The sequence below is a fragment of the Dama dama genome, chromosome 33 (genome assembly GCF_033118175.1).
Source record: "Dama dama isolate Ldn47 chromosome 33, ASM3311817v1, whole genome shotgun sequence".
NCBI lineage: Eukaryota > Metazoa > Chordata > Mammalia > Artiodactyla > Cervidae > Dama > Dama dama.
In genome coordinates, this window is record NC_083713.1 from 58,836,995 (window position 1) to 58,853,611 (window position 16,617).

Below are 16,617 nucleotides of genomic sequence, written 5' to 3' on the forward strand. Positions count from 1 at the left end.
AGTTTCCTTGACCAACTTATGATCTCTGTAGGAAATCAAATGGGAAGCCAAGCTATAAAGACAAGTTTGCTTACTTCATATAAAGAATTAGAACAAAGAGTGTAAGGTGAATGATTATAATGTCAAATCATGTCATAAGCAATGAGTAGTTCAGAGCTGGCACGGCCAAATTTGCTTTCTGTTAAAAACTTACTTTCCAGGCTAACCAGTGTGGTTCTGATCAACTCACTTTCCAGTTCTCAGTATCAAATATTACTTAAGCATTCATTTTCTTTAATACATTGCTCAGAAATGTATTGCTTATATATTTTTGTCTAAAAATAGCAAGCTATCACAAGAAATGTTGAAAAATGCAACTTATTTGAATGTTAGGAAAACAACAAAACATCTGCACACCCAAGGTAGGATTTATCTTCAAAATGTCAAAAGAAATACTCAAGTTAATTGATAAAGGGGAATATATATAAAATTAATTATTTTATATACAGTGATTTCATCAGGGCTTTGGGAAGAAGAATCTATAACAGTAAGTATGCTAAGTTCTGACTAATTTTTATTTTCCAGACTCATGAAAAAATAATGAATATTATATTCAAGGTAAACAATTGAAAATGTTATCTTTAAAATTGTTATTTAGAATTGTTCTAGCAATATGGCTGCTTTGGTATTGTGAAAAATGATGCACGATTAAACATCTAGAAATGTTGAATACATTTTTACAAACATATATTTAAATGGATAAGAGATCTCTCAATAGGTTGAGGTAAAATCCACATAAAGCAAAATTGAAAAAAATAAGTTGAAATGAAAGTGATGAACAAAAAATGAAGCCACAACTATAAACATCTAACTATAGACACATATCTTACAGACATATGATGATACCAGGACCCTAAAACTGTGGGTATTGATCATCACTTGGAAAAAGGGGGAAAGTCTCAGAAGCAAATAATTGAGATCCTCACATACATTGATAATCCTTCAGTGAAAAAAAGTAGACTAGAAAAACATCTACCACGGTCCTCTGATCCCAGTCAGCGGAGCTCAGCAGTCATGGCCAACCACATGTGCTCTACACTGGCGCCAAGATGCCCATCTTGGGGCTAGGCACCTGGAAGTCCCCTCCAGGCAAAGTGACGGAGGCTGTGAAGGTGGAGAGTGTCCTTGGATTCTGTCACATTGACTGTGCCCACATGTACCAGAATGAGAATGAGATGGGTTTGGCCCTCCATGAGAAGCTATAGGAGAAGGTTGTGAAACGTGAGGACCTCTTCATCGTCAGCAAACAGTGGTGCACGTATCACAACAAGGACGTGGTGAAAGGAGCCTGCCAGAAGATGCTCAGCGACCTGAAGCTGGACTACCTGGACCTCTACCTCATCCGCTGGCCCACGGGCTTCAAGCCTGGGGAAGACTTCTTCCTGCTGGATGAGGACGGCAACGTGATTCCCAGTGAGAAAGATTTCGTGGATACCTGGACGGCCATGGAAGAGCTGGTGGACAAAGGGCTGGTGAAAGCTGTTGGAGTCGCCAATTTCAACCATCTCCATGTGGAGAAGATCTTAAACAAACCTGGCTTAAAATACAAGCTGACGGTTAACCAGATCGAGTGCCACCCATACCTCACTCAGGAGAGTTAATCCAGCACTGCAACTCCAAAGGCAGTGTGGTGACTGCCGATAGTCCCCTGGGCTCTCCCGACAGGCCAAGCCCGAGGACCCTTCTATACTGGAGGACCCGAGGATCAAAGCGATTGCAGACAAGCACAGTAAAACCACAGCCCAGGCGCTGATCTGAGTCCCCACGCAGAGGAACCTGATCGTGATCCCCAAGTCGGCGACGCCTGAAGTCGGCGACGCCTGAACGCATTGCTGAGAGCTTCCAGGTCTTTGAACTGAACAAGGAGGATATGACCACCTTGCCCAGCTACAACAGGGGCTGGAGGGTCTGTGCCTTGGTGAGCTGTGCCTCCCACAGGGATTACCCCGTTCATGAGGAGTTCTGAGGGAGTTTTGAAGCTGCGCCTGTCTGCCCTTGGCCAGGTGACCTGCCATCTCCCACCTCACTTTCCTTGTGTGTAGCGTAATTTGGCCCGTTTCCCTCAGTGGTGGATCAGCGACTTCTAGACAAACCGCTGAGGGCTCGGCCAGCTTGGTATCAGGTCCAAAGAACCGACTCAATAGATTAGTAGAAGTCTCTTCAGTTTTCCTTTGCCCTTCTTGTCTGGGGAACTGGGGAACATGCAACCCAAATACTCTTTTCTAAATTGAATTTACAAAATCAGAATAGTGCCTCTAACAGTGGGATTTTAATTGCTTGGTACTGTAATCCTTTCAGCTAGACTTTTCTTTGCCTCAAATAAAAAATGCTATTATGAAAAAAAAAAAAAAATTCTACCAGTAAAACAAACAGAACAGCAAAGCAAGAGTATAAAATTTTTTTTTTCTTTGCTTTAAATAAGATCCTTGGGGAAAAGTATATGCAATTATTGGTCTAAGTTAGGAGGAGTTGTGGTTTTAGTTAAAAACACTTACATAATCTAGAAAACCACAAATTAAGAAATAGCACTCCGATCAGCGCTGTTCTATGTTTAATTTCTCAGTCCTGTCTGACTCTTTGCAACCCCATGGGCTGTAGCCCACCAGGTGCCTCTGACCATTGGGATTTTTCAGGCACGAATACTAGAGTGGGTTGCCATGCTTCCTCCAGCGGATCTTCCCAACCCAGGGACTGAACCCAGGTCTCCCACACTGCAGGTGGATTCTTTACTATCTGAGCCACCAAGGGTAATTTTATATAAATATAAACCAAGAGAGGAGCAAATGTGGTGAAATGTTAATATTAATACTTAGAAATTTTTTGTGAAAAGCAAAGTTCTCTGTATTATTTTTGTAAGTCTTCTCAATATCTCAAACAATTAAAAGAAAAAAAAGAGGTCACATCCTGTAGAACCTTGCAGAAGGAAAAGAAAATCAGCTCCAGAAGATTATACTCTGGACTGGACTTCTCAGAAGTTTTTTTTTTTTTTTCTTAGTATCATAAAAGCAGGGACTAAAAAATCTGAAAAGTACAAAATAATTGGGGTCTCAACTGGATGAGACCCATCAAAGTCTTCAAATATGTGAATTATCAGGTATGGTACAAAATAAATATTTTGATTTTTTTCTCAATTTAAAGATGTAATTTTTGTTTCTGTTTTTATTTTAAATTATACTTAAAATCTATTAGGCTAGGCTTGGGTTCTCTGGTTGTTTCAGAAGCATTATTGTCTAATAAGTTACCTTCTTGACCTCTTCTAGGCATTTAAATTCCCTTTAAATGTCTCCCTGTTGTTATAACAATTAAATAACTCATTATTAATTCATAAATAAGATAAAACATTGTTCGCAGTTATATGAAGGACACTTTTATAGTGTAGAAGCTTGTTTTTGATATATAATTTAGTGAAAAAAAATCATATGCTGCTTGATCTTATAAAAATGTTTATTTAATGAATAATATGTAATGAGAAAATTCTGAAAGAAACTTTACCAAAGTTAGTAATAGTTACCTTTAGGAGAAGAATATAAATATTCCAATTATTTTTTGGCTCATGAGAATCTTCTAATTTTATGAATGACAATGTATTCTAACATAATAGAGGGAAATAATAGAGGGAAAAGGAGGTACCCATCTTTTCTTTCTCTAGTTAATTCTGAAACATTCATTTCTTTATTCAATTATTTTTTTGTTAAGAATGACATACTGATAATTAAAACAATCAATTTAAACAGAGCAAATGACTCAATTTTTCTGTTTCAATTGATATCAAATAAAGAAAATTTGAGTATCATATAGACCTAATCTGTCTTTTGTTTCTCTGGATTTAAAAAAATAAATCATAATTCTGTGTGTTAAATGAAAGCAGTTTTTAAAGAATTTCAATGATATAGATATATATTACATTTTTAATTTACTTTTTAAAATATGTTTTCACATACCCAGAGGTTGGAAACTACATTTCTACTTTTCTACTCCTATATATTTTGTGCATGTTATTAATAACATATGGGTGATTTTCACCCATACAGTGTACATTATATGAATTCAGCATGTGAGTAACTCTCTGGAATAAAATCTGAATTTCCCTCCCCCTTTATTATTTGTAGATATAAAAAAATGCATATTCAATAAAGCAAAATGATTTTAATCATATGAACTTTTACTTGGGCTTCCCAGGTAGCACCAGTGGTAAAGAACCTGCCTGCCAATGCAGGAGAAGTAAGAGACATGGGTTCTATCCCTGGGTCGGGAAGATCCCCTGGAGGAGGGCATGGCAACACACTCTGGTATTCATGCCTGGAGAATCCCATGGACAGAGGAAACTAGTGGTCTATGATCCATAGGATCGCAAAGAGTTGGACACAACTGAAGTGACTTAGCAAGCACGTACATTTACTTACCATCTCCCTAGCTCTATCTTCCTGGCTTTTTCTTTCCTTCTTCAGTTTAAAAACCTCAAACTCCTTGCAAGTCATCAGTATTTTGATTCACACTTTTTGGAAACAATCATGTTCATCATATGTACAGCCTGGTTATTGAAATTCATGTATATCCAGTCATTAATGATTAAACTGAATTGTTTCTGTGGCATAATAAGAAATATGTTTTTGATCTCTATCTCTGATTCCTGACATAGAACTGCTAAAACCCTTGGAATTTCCTGACTGTTAGTGGTGAGAGGAGAATCTTTTGTTATTCATACGAGTCCCTTTCTATCAAACCTGAGTTTTTGCTAATGAGGTGACTCTTGGAGGATGGGGGCTGGTTGTCACCAGAAAAAACTAAGTGATTAGAGAGTTAGAACTTTCAGCCCCACTCCCTGACCACTGGGGAGGGGAGAGGAACAAAGGTAAGTTAATCACCAATTGTCAGTCATTAGTTAATCATGCCTGTTTAATGGAACCTTTATAAAAATCTTAAAGGAGTTCCAAGAACTTCAGGTTTGGTGAATATGTCTCGGTGCTAGAAGGATAGCATCCCTGGAGAGGGCATAGAAACATTTCATTCCTTAGAAGGCATGTAGCATGCCTCATCGTGTCTTGGCTCTCTTACACATGGCTGTTTCTGAGTTATTACTATATCCTTTAAAATGCTGTTGTGCTGGCTGAGCTCACTCAGTTGTGTCCGACCCTTTGCAACCCCATGGACTGCAGCATGCCAAGCAAAGTGCTTTCCTGAGTTCTGTGAAGCATTCTAGAAAATTATTGAATGTTAGGAGAGGGATTGTAGTAACCTCTGTTATGGAACCAGTTGGTCAGAAGTATAGCAGTTCTAGACTTAAGAAGTGGGGACAGTCCTGTGGGACTGAGCCCTCAACCTGTGGTGTCTGTGCTAATTCTGGGTAGTTAGTGTCAGATGTGTGAGTATAGAAAAAGAATTCTTCCCTTTCACCTCTCATAGCTGGAGAGAGAGAACAGTCCTAATATGCAGTTCTTAAAATTTCACCTTTTATACTAATTTGATTCATGCTGGGTTTGACCTTCTTTGATTTGTTCATAAGTTGAACATCTCATTGTCCAAAAAGCTAAACTATAAGTTCCTGTTATATGCTTGACAGATTCTTCATTTGATGAAAGGAAAGGTGCGTTAGAAACCTTGAAACCTCTCCAAGAGGAAGGGGACATATGTATACTGATGGCTGATTTCATGTTGCTGTTTGGCAGAAACTAACAAAATTCTGTAAAGCAATTATCCTTCAACTAAGAAATAAATTAATTTAAAAAAGAAAAGAAAAAAACCCTGAAATAACTGATATCCTAAAAAGTCTTTTATCCTTCACCTACCCCACCAGCTAAGAACTAGAACTGTTAGGGGAAGCACACTGATTGAAACCGCCCACCCTGGCCAGGCACCATAGTAACCATTTGCATGAGTTGTTTTATGACAGGAGATCCTGATAAGGAATACAGAACTAATAAGCCACCAGCAACCGGAAGAGTTCAGGAAAGGTCAAAAGGAAACACCGCGTGTCTATCCACTTCCCAGAATCCCTCTTGCTAGCATCCATCTTGGCTGAGGGATGTGTGCACCACCAGGAAAGACTCTGAATTAGAATGATTGGCCAAAGACTACCCGGAAACGAATCCCATCACCATAAAACCCAAGACTGCGAGCCACGCGGCAGAGCAGTTCTCCTGGGTTCCCTTACCTACTGCTCTCCACCCGGGTGCCCTTTCCCAATAAAATCTCTTGCTTTGTCAGCATGTGTCTCCTCGGACAATTCATTTCTGAGTGTTAGACAAGAGCCCGGTTTCAGGCCCTGGAAGGGGTCCCCCTTCCTGCAACAGAACCAAGAAAACACAAGCTATCAATATGTTTTCCCAAATAAGTGAAACTACATAATAGTTTTAATGGTACGACAAAGAGTAATTGGGATGTAGTAGCATATTACAATTTGAACTTACATGGACTTTCTCCCAGGATAAAGCAGCAGAGGTTTTTCTTCATGATATTCAAATGTGCTTCTTTAATTTTGTTTTTTAACTCTGAACACTGATTGTGGTACTACAGACAATATGTTGATAGCATTTATGTTATTCAAACTATTTTACCTTGAATATATAAATCTATAATCTGTCACTCTTCCTATACAAAACCTGAGAGAATTTCATGCCTTTCATTTGAAAAACCTAGCAGCCTTATGTCTTATTTATACAGTATTGACAGAGGTCATTCTCTTCCTGGAACCATGGACATCTGTAAATTATCAGAAGCATAGGGGGTGTAATGAGTTATGCTGAGAATGGGAAAGTTTAATAGGAAACTGAGAAAGTCAGGTTGACCATTTATATTAGAAGAAACACTTTTTTAAAGTTGTATATGTAATTAATATATTTTCTCTTGACTTTTCACTTTCACTGCTTTATTTATTGCATCTTGTGTTTTGTAATCAAATGATGAATTGCAAGATTCTAGTCATGACAAAATTTTCACGACCTTCTCTTTTCGTCTTGCTTTAAAATGTCTGTTATAAACGTAAGCAGTCAAGAGAGACCAGAATTTTATAATCTCATTTTTAATCCCTACTAAAACATATACTTGCAAAGTTATTTTGGTAAAATTTCTTAGATTCTTCATCTATAAAATAGTTTACAGTCATTTCAAGACAGGTTAAAAATGTTGGTTGAGAAAATACCAAGTTTAGTGTAAGTGCTCACTATGACTTAAATGCTTAACTGACTTCCTCTAGATGGATTTATTTGAGGTTAATCAGTTTTCTGAGGACATTGGGAAGATTGATTTCTGTTTTATCAGTTATACAAATTAGTTGTCCATTCATCAGCATTGAGGAGTCTTAGTCCCTGAAGCCCACCACTCCTCTGCCTGACTTACTTGAACCGAAATTTTAGTTCAACCATAATGTAAGTTTTGCCTTTCAAATGGTGAAATCTGCAAGGCTAACAACTGTGTCTTGTTTACTACTGCTATTCTGAGGTCCATCTGTAGAGTGTGTGTGTGTGTGTGTGTGTGTGTGTGTGTGTGTGTGTGTGTGCTCGCGCATGCGCGCGCTCAGTCGCTCAGTCATGTCTGACTCTTTGCAACCCTTTGGACTGTAGCCCACCAGACTCCTCTGTCCTTGGGATTCTCCAGGCAAGAATACTGGAATGGGTTGCCCTTTCCTCCTCCAGGGGATTTTCCTGACCCAGTGATCAACTGCATCTTCTGTATTGCAGGATTCTTTACAGCTGAGCCACTGGGGGAAGCCTGTTCTACAGGGTTGGACAAAGCTGAAACTCTAAGCAATCTTCATTGAATGAAATCACTAAATGTTTTATGGTTACTTCCCAAAGCCAATCTCTGTGTCCCTCTCTTGGTCTCTTTCCCATTCACTTACTTCCCTGCCTCCCTCCCACATTCCCCGTTCAAATTAGGTGTTCCTAGTAAATACTTGGTAGTGACACATGCCGGATCTCTATTAGTATATAATCCTAGAGCATCAATTGAACTTTTTGAGTTTTGCTGTATTAAGCCCATTTGCAATGTTGAGCACATACATGGTAGACTTTCAAAATGTATCTGTGGAGTAAATGGAAAAGTAAGTTAAAGAATAACCCATTGGTTACTAAGCTTTTGGAATTCAAGGAAGATTAGACATGAAACAATCGTGTAACAAATTTGGCAATAACTAGAGATAGGAGAAATTCTTGTTGCTGCTATCTATATATACATTCACAATCAAGCAGTTATGACAAATCTGTTTATGACAGTAGAACTAAGCATTAGAAGATAGGAATAAAATATATGAACTACATGAGAAGTAGTTCCTCAGCTCAAATCATTCACAATACAGATAGAAATAATATTCCATCACTTCTCTAGAGTTTTGAAGACTGAACATCATTCTTAAGTAAGTAATAAGGTGACACATCAGATTTGTACTTCAGCCCATGGGGTTCACTGTAGTGAAATGCTCTGGTTATAGTTATTTGAATGATAACAACTCTCTATGAAGTAAGATTAGATTTAGCACCAGTGAGGATTCCTATTCTCATTGCTTATAAAAAGTTAAAATGTTTAGAAATGAGTAACTAAGCAAATGTGATTTGAGATAAATAATTTACCAAATGTACTCTATTAATAATAATAGTTAAAAAAAAACTGCTACCCATTTTGCTTCAGAGATGTCATCCTTCAGAATTGTGCCAGGTCACTTCTGACTTCAATCCCAAATGTCACTCTGCTGACAGAATCTGAGAGTCACCAATGTTAGATGTTCCTTCCAAGAACAAATTATTTCCGGCAGTAAAAGCCCATCTGTTTATCTAATTTGTGGATATGCTATGCCTACATTATCATTTGCCCAACTAGCCTTGAAATAATCTCTCTCATATGACAAAACATTATAGGCACTGCATGACTCCGTTTCTCTGTACACTGCCATTGGAAGAGACCAGTATCCCCAGCTGGGACAATGAACTAGCTTTCTAAACTAACAAACAATTCATTCTACGAATTAGGTGCCAACTCCTTCTGAAATACTATGTTAGGTAACCAGGTAACCAGGGTGATTTTATGGTGAAGGATAGACTCTGAACCTTATGAAGAGTGGAGTTTCCTGGGAATTAACACAATCTACTGTAGTACATTTATTCACTCAATTCATTTTTTTAAAAAGATACTACCTATGAAAAAAAATAAGTGAAATTTTAAAACCTGAGGTAAAAAATATAAAATAGTAAATCTCTCCTGTAAGTAATGTAAACCTAAGGAGTGGGTCTCATGAGGGTTAAACAGTTCTAAATTCAGCAAGGATTTATATTCATTGTATATAATAGTAAAAAACTAGAAATACATTAAATGATTAGTAATACTGATAAGTCCACACAGTGGAACCTTTTGAACTCATGTCTATAAAGGCTGCAATATCACAGAAAAATGTTGTATAGATTTTATTTTAAAAGATTTTATATATATATATATATATATATAATTAATCTTTTAATTTTTAAAAGATTTTTAAAAATCTTTTAAAATTAAAAGATATATAAAATATATCTTTTATATGTATATAAAAGATATATAAAATATAAAATTAAAAGATTTATATATATATAAAGGTTTACATTACTTACAGGAGAGATTTACTATTTTATTTTATATTTTTTACCTCAGGTTTATATATATATATATATATAAAATCTTTTAAAATATCTTACCTGGTGGCTCAGGCAGTAAAGAATCCACCTGCAATGCAGGAGACCCAAATTTGATCCCTGCGTTTGGAAGATCCCCTGGAGGAGGGCATGGCAACCCACTCCAGTATTACTGCCTGGAAAATCCCATGGACAGAAAAGCCTGGTGGGGCTACAGTCCATAGGATCACAGAGAGTCAGACATATATTAGTGACTAACACTTCATTTCACTTCAAATATATATAACCAATATAACCAATGAGAATGGAGAATGCAACAATAATACACACTCTTTAAGTGATAGGGGGCTTCAGTGGTGGCTCAGCTGGTAAAGAATCTGTATAGTCTATGAGGTCTCAAAGAGTCAGACGACTGCATGACTTTCACTTTCACTATAGATCTATGAATTATTTTTTTCCTCTTCTGTGTTTTCTAAACTTTCTAAAGTGTTCTGTATGATGGCAAATCAAAATATTATGCCTCACATGAATTTAGGCTTGATCCATCTATATTGGATATTCTATAACCTATGGCCAAATATCCCCACACTGGCAGAAACATATGAACCAAAACCAACTCTTGGCAACCCCATGGGCTATACAGTCCATGGAACTCTCCAGGCCAGAATACTGAAGTGGGTAGCCTTTCCCCTTTCCAGGAGATTTCCCAACCCAGCAATCAAACTGGGTCTTCTGCATTGCAAGCGAATTCTTTATCAACTGAGCTATCAGGGAAGTCTTAAAGTGATCAGGGGTGAAAATTTTATCTCAGGCATATTTCAAGCAGGAAAAAAAAAATTATCATAGGGCAATTTATATGTCACTACACACCTTCAGAAATATTATGTTATTATTTTTTTTAGACAATCTTCCTGGACAATAGATCTTATTCTTGTTTTACAGGTAGGAAATTCTGATTCAGAGAGTTTAAACAACTTGCCCCACACCAAAGATTTAGTAAATATCACAACTGAGCCTCAAATCCCTACTTTATAACTCTGGATCCAAGATATTTTTCCTGCACGTATTGTCTTTCCTAACAAGACAGCCTCTGACTTCATTTGTTTGTTGGGATAAGTCATTTGGAAAAAGGAATATTTTTAAATGAGTTTGCAAGCAAGCTTTTGACCCCTCTGTTAGGTACAAACAACGTGTTTTACCTTTAGATAAAGAACCTTTAGCTGCTTTCTTTATAGTAATACATCTAATTTTCAACATAAACTAAAATATGTCTGAAGTGAATATCTCCTATCTTTCCTTCAAAGTTTAAAACTCTTAAGGCTTTTCTCTGTTAGCCTATGAAAAATAACACAGATGTGAGAAAGAGGCTAAAAGACAAAAATAGAGGTAAGGGAGTGTTTTCATGACTAACAAAGTCCAGTCTTACATTGGATTGGCCAAAGAGTTCATTCGAGTTTTCCCATAACATCTTATGGAAAAACCTGAACAAACCCAATTTAAGGCATATATGACAACCACATCTACTCACCTATGTATGACTCAGAAAAGAAATAATCTTACAATAAATTTAAGGCATTCACTTTAGAAGCTGCCAATGCCCTCCTTACACTCAGCAGGGAAAATCAAAGCAGTCAGTTATCTTTCTCACACAACCACACATTTGCTTATATTTTTTCTCTTCATAATACTTTATTCTTAGAGATGCAGTCCCCTTCTATTCAAGGCAGTCTACCTTTTTCTCCCCAGTGCACCACTTGACTCAACTAGGTCTTGCTTTGGAGATCTTTCTCTCTCTGTCTGTCTTCTATCTGTAAACATCCTTCAAATTTTTACCTCCTTGAGCTTAAGTCCTCTTCCAGTAACCAAATCTCTCTACTCTGCTCTTAATCTAAATTTTTCAAAAAGCTGATCTGTTTCTGTCATCATTTTCTCACTTCATATTCACTCTTTAATCCATTGAATTCCAGTTTCTGCGCCATGACTCCAAACTCATGACTAAAGTTATCTCTCATTAAAATCAAAGAACCATCACATTTTCACACCCAGTGGGCATTTCTGAATCTTTAACATACTCAATCTTGCTATCACATTTGTCTTTATTAATTATTTTTTCCTATTTAAAATGTCATTCCTCCTTACTCCTGTGACCCTCCTTGCTTTCTTCACACTCCTCTGGATATTATTTCTCTCTCAGAGTGTGACTAACGTTATAACAATTTTGAAAAATAGTTTACTAGGTCATTTTACCAGTATCATTAAATAAAAATGTCTATTTAGCCATTCAATCTATGGAAGCATAATACAAAAACAGTTTATTGAAAATGGAAATAGTTATTTTACCACAAATTGTGATTTTTGACATTGTGTTTATATGACAGATAAGCAGTAAAATAGTATATTTTATTGTTTTCTTTATCAACTTAAAATTTAAAAATTAATTGATTGACTATATTTCTTTATATGGTCCAATATTTCCAATATTTGGACTTTTTCCAATATTTCCTCTATCCTTGGGGCAGTTGTATAAACTTTCTGTATCATCCTTTAGATGCATAAGTAAAATAAAATGCTATCTGTGCTGAGGTAGATAGCAGTGAACTACCAAGGAGCAGAGACACTAGTTTTGGTTAAGTGGAGGCTGGAAATTTGGCTAATTTCTTTTTTTTTTTTCCTCTCTCTCTCTCTCTTTTTCCCCCTTTGGCTGCTCCACATAGCTTATGGAATCTCAGTTCTCCAACTAGAGACTGAACTCAAGTCACCACAAGTGGAAGCACCAAATCCTAACCACTGGACCCCCCAGGGATATCCCTAGGCTAATTTCTGATTGTAATAATTTTGAAGGACTAGAATATGTTCTACATCCCCCTGGGAAGCTATTGTATTCTTTTCTTTTCTAGGTTGCTTACTATCTGTGCAGTTCAATTGTCATTTATTATTTTGGTGTATTAGTAAGCTTTACTCCTGTATAGGTCAGTTTTCCTAACTAGTGATTCGAACTTCTTTGGGAGAAGAACAGTATTTTATTCTTATTTGTGTTTCTCAGGTTGCTTTTCAAAAAAATCTAAAACCTCAAAATTGTTTTCTGCCTGCTTTGTTATATAACTGATTTATTAAAATACAATATTTTAGATCTCTGAACCTGAATCAAACTATTTTTTTTCCTCATTTGGCATCTATTCTGAACAAAATTACTGCCTATTCATTATTTCTAGGATTTGGAGTTAGAGAGGACATAACTATAAAAAGGCATTTGTACATGAGGTGACATGTCTTTAACCACAGAAACTAATGTATTTTTAAATACCCTGGAGAAGGATCATTACAAATAGAAATTTGGGGGAAAGGAGAGTATGGTGTAGATATGTTTGCATTCGTTTTCTTTTTTAAAGAAATTTATTTTTTAATTGAAAGATAATTGCTTTACTCCCCTCACACACTAGTAAAGTAATGCTCAAAATTCTCCAAGCCAGGCTTCAGCAATACGCAAACCATGAACTTCCAGATGTTCAAGCTGGTTTTAGAAAAGGCAGAGGAACCAGAGATCGAATTTCCAACATCTGCTGGATCCTTGAAAAAGCAAGAGTGTTCCAGAAAAACATCTATTTCTGCTTTATTGACTATGCCAAAGCCTTTGACTGTGTGGATCACAATAAACTGTGGAAAATTCTGAAAGAGATGGGAATACCAGACCACCTGACCTGTCTTTTGAGAAATCTGTATGCTGGTCAGGAAGCAACAGTTAGAGCTGGACATGGAACGATAGACGGGTTCCAAATAGGAAAAGAAGTGTGTCAAGGCTGTGTATTGTCACCCTGCTTATTTAACTTATATGCAGAGTACATCATGAGAAATGCTGGGCTGGATGAAGCACAGGCTGGAATCAAGATTGCTGGGAGAAATATCAATAATCTCAGATATGCAGATGACACCATCCTTATGGCAGAAAGTGAAGAAGAACTGAAGAATGTCTTGGTGAAAGTGAAAGAGTGAAAGAGGAAAAAGTTGGCTTAAATCTCAACATTCAGAAAACTAAGATCATGGCATCGGGTCCCATCACTTCATGGCAAATAGATGGGGAAACAGTGGAAACAGTGTCAGACTTTATTTTTCTGGGCTCCAAAATCACTGCAGATGGTGATTGCAGCCATGAAATCAAAAGACACTTACTCCTTGGAAGGAAAGTTATGACCAACCTAGACAGCATATTAAAAAGCAGAGACATTGCTTTGTCCACAAAGGTCCGCCTGGTCAAGGCTATGGTTTTTCCAGTGGTCACATATGGATGTGAGATTTGGACTGTGAAGAAAGCTGAGTGCCAAAAAATTGATGCTTTTGAACTGTGGTGTTGGAGAAGACTCTTGAGAGTTCCTTGGACTGCAAGGAGATCCAACCAGTCCATCCTAAAGGAGATCAGTCCTGGGTGTTCATTGGAAGGACTGATGCTGAAGCTGAAACTCCAATACTTTGGCCACCTGATGCGAAGAACTGACTCATTGGAAAAGACCCTGATGCTGGGAGGGATTGGGGGCAGGAGGAGACGGGGATGACAGGGAATGAGATGGTTGGATGGCAGCACCATTTCAATGGACATGGGTTTGGATAAACTCTGGCAGTTGGTGATGGACAGGGAGGGCTGGTGGCTGCAGTTCACGGTCGCAAAGAGTCAGACACGACTGAGCGACTGAACTGAACTGACCTGAACTGAATTGCTTTACAGAATGTTGATTTGCCAAATATCAATATGAATGCACTTGTTTTCTATTGCTGAGTAACAAACTACTTTCAAACTTAGTGGCTTACTCAAAACTTAGTAACATTTATTATCTCACAGGTGTTTTTGTTGGTTAAATTTTTGGTTCTGGAGTTTTCTGCTTTTTTTTTTTTTTTAAATCAGGAATACAGTTCAGTATGTCTGAACCAACAGTTCTCACAGGACTGAATCATAGGAGATCAGACAGGGAAGCCTTGTGTGCTGCAGTCCATGGGGTCTCAAAGAGTCGGATATGACTTAGCGACTGAAGAACCACCACCAAGAAGGACCTACTGTATATCACAGGGAACTGTACTCAATGCTGTGTAATAACCTAAATGGGAAAATAATTTGAAAAAAAAAAAAACAGAAACATGTATGTGTAAAGCTTTGCTATACACCTGAAACTAATTCAACATTGTTAATCAACTATAATATAAAACAAAAACTAAAAATAAATTTTAAAAATTATGGGCAGAAAACACACAAAATCATATCAATATGGTAAGAAAAGTGTCCATTAACTGCATTATGTATTTCAAGTCTATGAAAGGGAAAAATGAATTTGTCCCTTTTGTGATACAATGAACACAATTTTTCCATTTTATGTGTCTGTTGTAAAAATGGTTTAGTCTTTTGTGGAGTGATAGAAACAGCTCTGGTTATTGTTTTAAATGATCGAATACAGGAATAAATTCCAAAAAAAAAGAAAGTGACTGAATCAAGATGTCAGAAGAAGCTGCAGTCATCTTAAGGCTCAATTTAGGTAGAGTTTCTTCCAGACTCCGTTAAGGTTTGTGGCCATGAGCAAGCCGGGAGAAAGAGGAGAGCAGGGAAAAAGGAATTCAAGTCTTTTGTGGCCTAACCTAGAAAGTGACAACTCGTAGCTTGTACATATTCAATGCATTAGAAACCAGGCACTGGGTCCTGCCAACATTCAAAAGGACAGGTTTACACTGGAGAGTGATGAATACCAAGAGGTAGAAATCATTGCAAGACATCTTAAAAGTGTGCCTATTCACATTGCTGCAAATGGCACAGTTTCATTCTTTTTAATGATTGAGTAGTATTCGTGTGTGTGTGTCACTGTGTGTGTGTGTACACACCATCTTTATCCATTCATCTGTCAATGAACATTTAGGCTGCTTTCATGTCTTTGCTATTGTGAGCAGTGCTGAAATAAACAATAAGATGTATTTATCTCTTCAGACCATGTTTTTCTGCAGATAAGCGCCCAGGAGTTGAACTGCTGAATCACACGGCAACACTATTTTCAGTTTTTTAAGAAACCTCCATATTGTTCTCCATAGTGGTTGTACCCATTTACATTCCCACCAACAGTGTAGGAGGGTTCGCTTTTCTCCACACCCTCTCTAGCATTAATTGTTTGTAGACTTTTTCATGATGGCCATTCTGACCCATGTGAGGTGATATTTCATTGTTTTGATTTGCATTTCTCTAATAATTATTAAATAATTATCTAATAATCTCTAATAATTATGTAGCCTGCCAGGCTCCTTTGTTCTTGGGGATTCTCCAGGCAAGAATACTGGATTGGGTTGCCATGCTATCCTCCAGGGGCTCTTCCCAAGCCAGGGATAGAACCCAGGTCTCCTGCATTACATGCAGATTCTTTACCATCTGAGCCAGCAGGAGAGCCCCAATAATTATCAGTGTTGAACATCTCTTTAGGTGCCTCTTGACTATCTGTATGTCTTTGGAGAAATGCTCATTTAGGTCTTCTGCTCAGTTATTGATGGGGTTGTTGGTTATGTGGTATTGAGCCACATGAGCTATTTGTAAATTTTGGAGACTAATCCTTTGTCAGTTGCATCATTTGCCAATATTTTCTACCATTCTGTGTCATTTGCAACAATGTGGATGAAACTGGAGGTTATAATACTAAGCAAAGTAAGTCAAACAGAGAAGACAAATATCATATGATATCATCTATGTATGTATACTCAGTCGCTTAGTCATGTCAGACTCATTGCAACCCCATGGACTGCAGCCCACCAAGGTCCTCTATGCATGAGATTTTCCAGGCTGGAATACTGGAGAAGGTTGCCATTTCCTCCTCCAGGGGATTTTCCCTACCCAGAGATCAAACCCACATCTCCTGTGTCTCCTGTATTGGCAGGTTGCTTCTTTACCACTGTTCCACCCAGGAAGCCCTGATATCTCTTATATGTAAAATCTTTAAAAAAAAAAAAAAAAAAGATATAAATTAAC

The 16,617-nt window shown here is 37.3% G+C and overlaps 1 pseudogene; it reads left to right on the top strand.

Annotated features, from left to right (window-relative positions):
• LOC133051014 (aldo-keto reductase family 1 member B1-like) overlaps positions 1-2,005 on the top strand; it is a 33,452-nt pseudogene extending 31,447 nt beyond the window's left edge.
• The last annotated feature ends 14,612 nt before the right edge of the window (positions 2,006-16,617 follow it).